We start from the raw sequence: 12,631 nt of genomic DNA, 5'->3' as shown, positions 1-12,631 counted from the left end.
TTAGAACTGTAAGATTCACTACGTGAACCACTGGTGTTTTGTGGAAAAGCACATGTACACTGTGTTCCAAATTATTATGCAAAAAGTGTTTAGGAGTGATAAGGGAAGAATTTGTTTGTTTGTCAGTTAAACTCATTGATGGTGATGTGTGTCAGGGCTCTTTATATCACTGTAAGCAATTGCAGACACCTCTGCTAATTAGTTTGGCAGGTGTGTCCAATGAAAGGCAAGACTACTTAAGAAGGCTGTCTCACATTATTAAGCAGCCTACATTTTCTGCCAAAATGGGAAAGAAAAAGGATGTGTCGGCTGCTGAGAAGCAACAAATTGTGGAGTGTTTAGGTCAAGGCATGACTACAATCAACATTGTGCGATGATCAGGATGAAGTGTCTTGGCAATCAAGAAGTATGTAGCTGATTCACAGTACACACGTGTGCGTGCTGATAAGGGCAAATTGAGGACTCTTTCCTACAGGCAATTACGTCAGGTTAAAAGAGCAGCGGCAAAAAAGCCTTGTCATAGCAGCAGACAAGTTTTTGAAGCTGCTGGTGCCTCCAATGTCCCCCGAACAACAAGATGCAGGGTCCTTCAGAGGTTTGCAGCTGTGCATACGCCATCCTGTCGACCTCCTCTATCCACTTCACACAAGCAGAAACGGCTCCAGTGGGCCAAACATTACATGAAGACTGATTTCAAAACTGTTTTGTTCACGGATGTGTGCCGTGCAGCGCTCGATGGTCCAGATGGATGGAGTGGAGGATGGCTGGTTGATGGACACCCCACGCAAACACGGCTACAGCGCCAACAAGGAGGAGGTGGAGTAATGTTTTGGGCTGGAATCATGGGGAGAGAGATTGTCGGCCCCTTTAGGATCCCTGAAGGCGCTAAAGATGAACTCCATAATATATGTGGATTTTCTCAAACAGCACTTCCTGCCATGGTTCAAGAAGAAGAACCGTGTATTACACAGCAAGATCATTTTTTTGCATGATAATGCACCATCTCATGCTGCACATAAAACATCTGCATCTCTGGCTGATATGGGCATAAAAGGGGACAAACTTATGGTGTGACCCCCATGCTCCCCTGACCTCTGCCCCATTCAGAACCTCTGGAGCATCATCAAAAGGAGTGTCTATGATGGCGGGAGGCAGTTCACATCTAAGCAACAGCTCTGGGAGGGTATTCTGTCCTCATGCAAAACAATTGAAGCAGAAACCATCCAAAACCTGACAAATTCAATGGACGAGAGAGTTCAGAAGCTCCTTTCGAACAAGGGGTCCTATGTGAAAATGTAACATCACCTAGAATAAAGTTTTGAGTTGAAAACTGTTTGATTTCAGTTTCTAATAACCTGCTAATGCTTATAATTTCAAAAATGACCATTTTTTTGGTCTTTATTAAAATGAAAAGGTTGATCGAAAAGTTTGGGGGATCTAAGAGTGTGGCAACCCAGTAGTCATGATTACTTCGAATTCTGACAATATGAGGGTCATGTTGCAGATAGTGCAGCAAGAAGGCACTTATGTGTCTTGCGCATCTCGGAGCCCCAAAATTATTTTCCGGGCTAGATGCAGCTAAAAATTATTATTCATTTTAAATCTGGTGGAGCTTAGTATAGATGGCCTAATAGGATCAGTGTTGCACACTGCTACAAAGCCCAAATTATTTTCCAGTCAAGATACAGATAAACATGATTAGTAATTTTAAATCTGGTGAAGCTTATTATAGATGGCCTAATAGAATCAGTGCTGCACACTGCTACAAAGCCCAAATTATTTTCCAGCCAAGATACAGATAAACATGATTAGTAATTTGAAAGCTTAAAACGGTTGGTAGGGTGATTTTAACCAATCATCAAGCTTTTACTCTCCCCAGGATGACACAGGGGTAGAAAAGTCGTTTCGGATCCATGATTTGTTCATCTTTATGAACGTGAGTCTGTCTACATTATCAGTGGAGAGCCGCGTGCGCTTATCTGTCAGCACACCACCAGCAGCGCTGAACACACGTTCAGACAGAACGCTGGCTGCGGGGCATGACAAGATCTCCAAGGCATAAGTGGCTAGCTCCGGCCTTTTATCCAGATTGGAAGCCCAAAAAGAGCAAGGGTCCAGTGACACAGTCATGGCTTCAATGTTTACTTGGAGATACTCCTGTACCATCGTCTCTAGGCGTTGACTATGTGTCAGACTTCTTGTCTCCTGTGGCCTTGCAAAGGATGGGCTAAAAAAGTGGTGAAATGATTCCGCAAAATTGATGTTACCAGCAGATACTGTGGTTCTGTTACGGTTTGAGTGCTGAACACTTGACGGTCCCACGGTTGGCAAGTTGGAACTGTGAGATTCACTACGTGCACCACTGGTGTTTTGTGGAAAAGCACATGTAAGATTCTGCAACAGTCTCTGCTGATACTCCTGCATGCATGCATCCCTTTCTATGGCAGGAATAATTTCTTCAAATTTACTTTTGTACCGGGGATCTAACAGTGTGGCAACCCAGTAGTCAGGATTATTTCTAATTCTCACAATTCGAGGGTCATGTTGCAGGTAGTGCAGCAAGAAGGCACTCATGTGTGTTGCGCATCCAGGAGCACCAAGTCCCTGTTGTGTTGGTGGCGAGGTAACAATCATGCTTCCTTCCTCTGTCCTCTCCCCCCAACCTCGCACAACAGAAATGTGATCAAGGTCTCCCTCATCTGATGAGTCTTCCATCAGTTCGTCCTCCACTTCTTCCTGGGCTCCTGCACCTTCCTCACTAGTTTGGCTGCTACCATGCGCCCTGGTAAAACCATATCCCCCACCCTCACATGCTTGCCGCCTTGGTGCTGCCGACCGTCTGAACCTTGCAGATGTTAGCCCTTCCGCATGCAACTCCTCCTCCTCTACTTCCTCCACCTCCTCTTGTGCCACCACCTGACTCCGAATTCTGTTTAACATGTGCTCCAGCATGTAAATCACCAGAATAGTCATGCTGATAATGGCATCGTCAGCACTAAACATCTTCGTCGCCATTTCAAAACTGTGCAGAAGGGTGCATAGGTCCCTGATCTGAGAACACTCCTCCAGCGTGATTTGCCCCACCTCTGGATCTCGTTGTCCCAGGCTATACGTCAGAACGTATTGCACCAGGGCTTGTCGGTGCTGCCACAGTCGCTGCAACATGTGCAGAGTTGAATTCCACCGGGTAGGCACATCGCATTTTAGCCGGTGAAGTGGCAGGCCCAACGACTTCTGTAGAGATGTAAGTCGCTGAGCTGCGGGATGCGAACGGCGGAAGTGAGCACACAGCGACCGTGCCCTCTGCAGAAGGCCATCTAGTCTGGGATAGTGGGCTAAAAATTGCTGGACAACCAGGTTCAACACGTGAGCCATACAAGGCACGTGTGTGACATTGCCCCGGCGAAGGGCCGCACCCAGGTTTGCAGCATTGTCGCACACGGCCTTCCCTGGTTTCAGGTCCAGTGGAGACAACCATTCATGAAATTGGTTCTCCAGAGCTGACCACAACTCCTCAGCTGTGTGACTCACATTTCCCAGACATTTCAAAGTAAAAACCGCCTGATGACGTTGAGCCCTACTGCCAGCATAGTAAGGAGGTGTGCAGGATCCCTTCTGCGCAGTTAGAAAGCTTGTGGCATGACCAGACAGGCTTTGGGTGCAGGTGGAAGACCGAGAGGAGGTTGAGGAGGCAGAAGCAGTGGAGGAACTTTGACATAAAGAGGATTGACGCACAACTCGTGGGGACGGCAAGACTTGGACAGCAGCCCCTTGTCCTGCTGTCACCATAGTTACCCAGTGCCCAGTCAGCGACATGTAACGCCCCTGTCCATGCCTACTCGTCCAAGTGTCTGTGGTGAAATGCACCCTGTCACACACAGAGTTTCTCAAAGAAGCGGTGATGTTGTGTGCGACATGCTGGTGGAGCGCAGGCACACCTTTCTTTGAGAAGTAGTGCCGACTGGGTATCTGGTACTGGGGCACTGCGACGGACATAAGGTCTCGAAAATCCTCTGTGTCCACCAGGCGGAAAGGCAGCATTTCTGTAGCCAAGAGCTTGCAGATGGTGAAATTCAACCTCTTAGCTTTCTCATGGCTAGGAGGAAATGGTCTTTTACTTGTCCACATCTGAGGGACCGAGGGCTGGCTATTGTGCTTAGACGGGGTTGATAAGGGTGTCCCCGGCAAACTGCCGGTCTGTGAGGAAGATGCAGGCGGACATGTTAGGTTGCCTTGATCCAAAGGTGGTGCTATCGATGTCGGACAGCGCTCAACACCAGCTGGTGTTACCACCTCCAAAGAAAATGATGACCTGCCAATCACGCTGGCTGTTGCGGGTAAAGAGGTGGCAGGTCTGCGCCCCAAAACAGGTGTGACTGCTGTCCCCCCAGTCACAGAGGATGAAGAGGCCGCGGATGCACAAGATATGGCAGACGGTGGTTGGCCCGGCCGGCTAGGCCGCATTGTAGCACACTGAGCTTCCCACTGCAACTTATGCTTCATGTCCATGTGCCAGTTCATGCATGAAGTACTCAAACTATGTATTTTTTGGCCTCTACTTAGCTTTTGCTGACAAATGTTACAGATAACACGAGTTGGGTCAACTTTATCGATCTGAAAAAATGCCCAGGCTATGCAAGGCTTAGCACCCATGCGACCTGAAGAGCCACCACGACTTGTGGTGAGAGGCAGAGTTGTGTTTGAGGATGCAGTTGTTGACGTGCTTCCAGTACTACGTCTCTGTCCAGGAAGGCGCAACCTGACATCGTCGTCACTAGCATCTTCCTCCACCTCCTCTGCTGACCTCATCTCTTGGCTGACTGTGGGTTGACAGTAAGTGGGATCTCCAACCTCATCATCATCACCCTGTGCGTTATCACACCCGTCATCCTCAGAGCCAACCTGTTCCTGCCCTGACAAAAAACTAAAGTTGTCGCTCCAATCAGGTATTTTAGTCTCATCATCGTCTTCCTCATTGTCTACACCAACAGGAGTTACAGTTTGGGAATGAGGGTCTACATTATGGTCAGAACCTTCTGCGTCTGGTCCTGGATCCGACTCATAAAGATTCTGGGCATCAGTGCAGATGATTTCCTCGTCTGGATTCACAGAAGCGCTGGAGTCGACCTCTGATTCCCAGGCTATAGTATGAGTAAACAGCTCTGCAGACTCAACCATCTGTTCTACCTCATACTCAGACGGGCAGCTGGAGATTTGGGAGCTGTGAGGAAGCAAGTGCGATTGGGGTGACACCTTTGAGGACTGGAGTATTTGTGATGTTGAAGTTGATGTGGAGGAGAGCCCACTTAAAGGAGCACTTGATATCCGTTGAAGCACCTGCTGTTTTTGTGCCTCATCTGGAATTTGTAGCGATTGGCGTGGCCGTAAGAAAGGGATCTTATCACATTGTCCGCTAAAAGAAGTAGACATTTTAGTTTGGCTGGAAGATGGTCTTTCTTCTGCAGATGTTACTGTTGCTTTAACACCTACCCCACGGACACAACCTTTTTTCCCCTTCCCAACACGCCTATTCCCCTTTCCACCAGCAGCAGGCCTTTTTCCACTCATTTTGGTGGTTAACTAATTCACAACTCTGGAGTTGTTTGCACAAAAAAACAATGGATGGGAACCGAGCAGAGCTGAGTGGCCAAACTGTGGTATTAGGCCAAAACTATTGGCTGAGTTAGATGCAGAAAAAAATTATATTCAATTTGCAACCTGATGAAGGTCAGCATAGATGGACTAATAGAACAAGTCCCACACACAGCTAGAAGCCCAAATATTTTTTCAGAGGTAGATGCAGAAAAAAATTGTATTCAGTTTGCAACCTGATGGAGGTCAGTATAGATGGACTAATAGAACAAGTCCTACACACAGCTAGAAGCCCAAATATTTTTTCAGAGGTAGATGCAGAAAAAAAATATATTCAGTTTGCAACCTGATGGAGGTCAGTATAGATGGACTAATAGAGAAAGTCCCACACACTGCTAGAAGGCCAAATATTTTTTCAGAGCTAGATGCAGACAAAAAAATATTTTTAATTTGCAACCTGATGGAGGTCAGTATAGATGGACTAATAGAGAAAGTCCCACACACAGCTAGAAGGCCAAATATTTTTTCAGAGCTAGATGCAGATATAAATTATTTTTAATTTGCAACCTGATGGAGGTCAGTATAGATGGACTAATAGAGAAAGTCCCACACACTGCTAGAAGGCCAAATATTTTTTTAGAGCTAGATGCAGAAAAAAATTATATTCAGTTTGCAACCTGATGGAGGTCAGTATAGATGGACTAATAGAACAAGTCCCACACACAGCTAGAAGGCCAAATATTTTTTCAGAGCTAGATGCAGATAAAAATTATTTTTAATTTGCAGCCTGATGGAGGTCAGTATAGATGGACTAATAGAGAAAGTCCCACACACTGCTAGAAGGCCAATTATTTTTTCAGAGCTAGATGCAGACAAAAAATTATTTTGAATTTGCAACCTGATGGAGGTCAGTATAGATGGACTAATAGAGAAAGTCCCACACACTGCTAGAAGGCCAAATATTTTTTCAGAGCTAGATGCAGAAAAAAATTATATTCAGTTTGCAACCTGATGGAGGTCAGTATAGATGGACTAATAGAACAAGTCCCACACACAGCTAGAAGGCCAAATATTTTTTCAGAGCTAGATGCAGATAAAAATTATTTTGAATTTGCAACCTGATGGAGGTCAGTATAGATGGACTAATAGAGAAAGTCCCACACACTGCTAGAAGGCCAAATATTTTTTCAGAGCTAGATGCAGACAAAAAATTATTTTGAATTTGCAACCTGATGGAGGTCAGTATAGATGGACTAATAGAGAAAGTCCCACACACTGCTAGAAGGCCAAATATTTTTTCAGAGCTAGATGCAGAAAAAAATTATATTCAGTTTGCAACCTGATGGAGGTCAGTATAGATGGACTAATAGAACAAGTCCCACACACAGCTAGAAGCCCAAATATTTTTTCAGAGGTAGATGCAGATAAAAATTATTTTTAATTTGCAACCTGATGGAGGTCAGTATAGATGGACTAATAGAGAAAGTCCCACACACTGCTAGAAGGCCAAATATTTTTTCAGAGCTAGATGCAGACAAAAAATTATTTTGAATTTGCAGCGTGATGGAGGTCAGTATAGATGGACTAATAAAACAAGTCCCACACACTGCTAGAAGGCCAAATATTTTTTCAGAGCTAGATGCAGAAAAAAATTATATTCAGTTTGCAACCTGATGGAGGTCAGCATAGATGGCCTAATAGAACAAGTCCCACACACTGCTAGAAGCCCAAATATTTTTTCAGAGCTAGATGCAGAAAAAAATTATATTCAATTTGCAACCTGATGGAGGTCAGTATAGATGGACTAATAGAATGATGCTATGCCCAAAAGATTTTACTTCACTAGGTGCAGTAAAAAAATTGGTATTCTATACACAGGTGGTATATCTTGCAACACAGATAGGCTACTCCACTGACTAACACACTCTGCAATAGGCCTAAAAGGATTAGCTTTGCTAGATTCAGCCAAATGCTGTGAAAAAAACTTGCACAGCACTGGCACAGACCTGCCTGGCAAAAACTGATAGGAACTGATGTAACCTAGTCCTGAAAAGGACTGCAATTACAATTAGTCTTTACTCCCACAATCTATCTATTTAAGAGCACAGACCTGCCTGATAAAAGTCGTAGGAAATGCTGTAACCTAGTCCTTAAAAGGACTGCAATCACAACTATTCCCTACTCCCAAGCTATCTGTAGATTTGTGCGAAAATTGGCTTGAAATTAACAAGGTATAGCGCACACAGCAACAGCGGTGCCGTCTAACACGCAGCTGCAGCAGTGAGAAAATGGTGGCAACGGGGAAAATGGCTTGGTCTTATAGGGCAAGGACATGTGACATACACTGAAAATGACACATGCCCTTGCTTGTATGAAAAAAAGCACTTCGCTCCGTGTGTGCGCTGCTGATAGGCTGACAGATTGCACCTCCCCACTGTAAATGCGGGAAAGAGAAAAAAAAATGGAGATCTTCATTATTCCTGAAGAGATCCATCCCCTGCCCCTCCCCCCACCCCACTGTACACTCAAACTGCGTATTAACATTAATTTTCATCATTACTGAGAAAAAATCCAGTTATGATTTTGGTGCACGAACAGTTATCGAACATAACCTCGAACAGCCGAATTTTTCTCAAATCGTTCGTGTTCGCCGAACGGCTCGAGCACCGCCCAAAACAGCTCGAATTTGAGATTGGCGAACAGTTCGAGTCGAACAACGCTCATCTCTACTTATAATCATCAGTAAAGACCCTCAACTGCACTGCAAAGACTCTGAGTCATTCCTGCTGCGCTCGTGCACCATCACCCCCATCATCCACACTCACTGCCCTGAGGCTATACTCCTCCCATTCTATGCTGCGCACACAACACCAGCCTCAGCGGTCTGCCTCGCAGCGGTGGTACTCCCTGACCGCAATCCACGGGTGGCGCAGTCGGACAATTAACCTCTAAGAAAGACTGCCACTGGTTTGACCAGCCTGAGCCACGGGACCGGGTCACCGCCACGGAGACTGCAGACCCCAGAGACCCGGCACCGGGTATCCCACACACGTGTACACACGGCCCAGGGGGCGCGTCACATGCAGTACAGCATATTACAAACATAAGTCCCATTATTGGGGAGTGGGTGTCCCATGGTATTTGCTTATGCTTTATAAGCAAAAGTTGCCAAAAATTAGGACAGAGCAACTTGCAATGCCCCTTACAAGAGCCATGCAGTACAGCATATTACAAACATAAGTCCCATTATTGGGGAGTGGGTGTCCCATAGTATTTGCTTATGCTTTCCCAGCAAAAGCTGCCAAAAATTAGGACGGAGCAACTTGCAATGCCCCTTACAAGAGCCATGCAGTACAGCATATTACAAACATAAGTCCCATTATAGGGGAGTGGGTGTCCCATATTATTTGCTTACGCTTTCCAAGCAAAAGCTGCCAAAAATTAGGACGGAGCAACTTGCAATGCCCCTTACAAGAGCCATGCAGTACAGCATATTACAAACATAAGTCCCATTATTGGGGAGTGGGTGTCCCATAGTATTTGCTTATGCCTTGCAAGCAAAAGCTGCCAAAAATAAGGACGGAGGAACTTGCAATGCTGGCACCCTGGTGGTATAGTGGTGGTGGAGGCTGAGGATAAGGAGAAGAAGATTAAACAGCCGAAACGAGGAAGCATATACCCATGTGTGGGTGTGAAGTGGTGCATGTGAATACACCTCCCGAAATAACACAGTGGATTTGACTTTATGCTACTCTACTGTCATTTGGTGGTGATGAGAAGTCTGGCCCAATCCAGCCCTTGTTCATTTTGATAAGGGTCAGCTTGTCAGCATTGTCAGTTGACAGGCGAGTGCGCTTATCAGTTATAATTCCCCCAGCGGCACTAAAAACACGCTCCGATAACACGCTAGCGGCAGGGCAGGCCAGGACCTCCAAGGCGTACAGAGCGAGTTCATTCCAAGTGTCCAGCTTGGATACCCAATAATTAAAAGGCATAGAGGAATCACGGAGGACGCTGGTACAATCAGCAAGGTACTCCCTCACCATCTTTTGAAACTTTCCACTCCTTGTGAGAGTACCCCGCGTCTCAGGGCCTGTAAGCTGGGCGGGTGTCAGAAAACTGTCTCAGAACGTTGACAATGTTCCCCTGCCTCTGCTGGATTGGAGTTGCAGCTCTCTCGCCTGTACGCCTTGGTTGGGCAACGAACTGTGACCTCTGCTGCTAGCGTGTTCAGATTGGAATTTTTTTAAGAGTTCTGCAGCAAGGGCCTTCTGGTATTGCCCCATTTTTGTAGACATCTCCACCTCAGGAATAAGAGAGTGAAAGTTCTCCTTGTCGAGGGGGTCTACAAGTGTCACCAACCAGTAATGACTGTCACCCAACATTTTGATAACGCGAGGGTCACGGTTAAGGCAGCGTAACATAAAGTCAGCCATGCGTGCCAGACTGGTAACGGGCAAGATTTCCGTGTCCTCACCAAGATGACGACTGTCCATGCTCTCCTCCTCCTCTTCCTCCTCCCCCCTGTCCTCAGGCCACCCACGCTGAACCGACGGTATGACACTTGTACAGGTACTACCGTCTACAACGCATGATAGCAGCTCCTGTTCTTCCTCCTCCTCCTCCTCCTCTCCCTCATTGTCCCCCAATGCGCGTTGGGATGAGATGAGGCTGGGCTGTGTGTAATCGCCCGCTACGGCTTCTTGATTCATCTCATCATACTCTGGCTGCAATGCCTCCTCTTTAATTCTCTGCAGAGAGCGTTGCAAAAGACAGACAAGTGGGATGCTGACACTAATGATGGCGTCATCGCCACTCACCATCTTGGTGGCCTCCTCAAAGTTTGTCAGGATGGTACATATGTCAGACACTCAGGTCCACTCCTGAGGTCTTATGTGTGGAGTCTGACCTGAATATCGACGGCCTTGTTGCAGCTGGTACTCCACAACTGCTCTCTTCTGCTCACAAATCCTTTGCAACATGTTGAGGGTAGAGTTCCAACGTGTGGGGACATCACACACCAGTCGGTGTGCCGGAAGCTGCAAACGCTGCTGCAACACAGCAAGGGCGGCGGAAGCTGTAGCCGACTTGCGAAAATGAGCTGACAGGCGGCGTACTTTCACGAGCAGATCTGGCAACTCGGGGTATGATTTAAGAAACCACTGAACCACGAGGTTAAGCACATGAGCCAGGCATGGTACGTGTGTGATCTCACCTCGCCTCAGAGCCGCCACCAGGTTACGGCCATTGTCACACACGACCATGCCGGGATGTAGGTTCAGCGGTCTCAGCCACAGATCTGCCTGCTCTTTCACAGCTGTCCACAACTCACAAGCAGTGTGAGATTTATCACCTAAGCTTATGAGTTTCAGCACAGCCTGTTGCCGCTTGGCGGAGGCAGTACTGCAATGCTTCCAGCTTGTAACTGATGTGATATCTGAGATGGAGGCTGAACATGAGGAGAAGGAGGAGGAGGAGGATGCGCTGGAGCTGTACACTGTGGGGGCAACTCTGACTGACATAGGGCCCGCAATCCTCGGTGTGGGGAGGATGTGTTCCGTCCCAAGGTCAGACTGGGTCCCGGCTTCCACTATGTTTACCCAGTGTGCCGTCAGAGAGATGTACCATCCCTGGCCACAAGCACTTGTCCACGTGTCCGTTGTCAGGTGGACTCTCCCGGTAACTGCGTTGTTGAGGGCACGGCAGATGCTTTGGGACACGTGCTTGTGTAGTGCGGGGATGGCACACCGGGCAAAATAGTGTCGGCTGGGGACCGAGTACCGAGGGACGGCCACCGCCATAAGATTGCGGAAGGATTCCGTCTCCACCAGCCTAAAAGGCAGCATTTCCAATGCAAGCAGTCGTGAAATGTGCGAATTTAGGACTGTGGCCTGGGGGGCGTTAGCTGCTAATTTCCTCTTTCATTCAAAGGTCTGGGATATGGACAATTGAACGCTGCAGTGGGACATGGACGTGGACGTTGATGCTGTTTCTTGAGAAACTGCCATAACAAGTGAAGACTGAGAGGAGGGAGTATCTTTACATGCAGTATGGACAGGGGATTGCCTTGCACACACAACAGGGGGTTCTATTGCACTCACAACAGTGGAAGAAGCAGTGGTGACACCCGCTGACACTGGTCGTGGACTCTGGGTTTCGCCCCACAAAGTCGGGTGCTTTGCTGCCATGTGCCTGATCATGCTGGTGGTGGTCAGGCTGGTAGTTTTGTCACCCCTGCTGATGCTGGCATGGCAGTTGGAACATATGACCTTTTTGGGGTTATCAGCAGAGTCTTTAAAAAAATTCCAGACACTGGAAGACCTACCGCTTGTACTGGCAACGTCCCTCGTTTTGGTGTTACGGGGAACGGTTGCCTGCCTTCTGTCTGCGGCCACCACACTGCTTCTTCCTGCCTGTTGGGGTACTCTGCCTCCCTCCCCCTGTGTGCTGCTGGCCTCACTCTGCATGTCTTCCTTCCACGTTGGGTCAGTTACTAGATCATCCACCACCTCCTCCTCTTCCACTTGCGCACCACAATCCTCCTCCTCACTTCCTGGCAATTGTGTCTCGTCATCGTTCACCTCTTGTGACCGATTGCCAACGTCGACTTACTGTGGCCGTGGCTGTTCAAATATTTGGGCATCGCAACACGGGATTTCCTCTTCCACCGCTTCAAGCGTATCAGGCGAGGGGCCCAAATATGGAAATGGACCAGTGAACAGCTCTTCAGAGTGTCCAAGTGTAGGATCACTTGCTGTCTGACGACAGTCGGCATGGTTGGAGGAAGGAGCAGCAGGGTGAGGAGGAGTATGCGGTCGAGACTCACGGCTACTAAGAGTTGACTGTGTGGAAGACAGACCGGAGGTGGTGGTGCCCAGGTAACTGGAAGTATTGTCTGCTATCCAATTAATAACCTGTTCACACTGATCAGTTCTCAATACTGGTGTTGTTCTGTGCTTCCCTAGTAATTCGGTCAAGAAGTGGGAGCGAGAAGATGTGGCTGTTGGTTGTGGCACATTTTCACCTTGGCCACGGCCCC

The sequence above is a fragment of the Phyllobates terribilis genome, unplaced genomic scaffold (assembly GCF_046119375.1).
Source record: "Phyllobates terribilis strain yellow unplaced genomic scaffold, ASM4611937v1 Scaffold_1__5_contigs__length_1240528914, whole genome shotgun sequence".
NCBI lineage: Eukaryota > Metazoa > Chordata > Amphibia > Anura > Dendrobatidae > Phyllobates > Phyllobates terribilis.
This window is presented reverse-complemented; position numbering follows the sequence as displayed.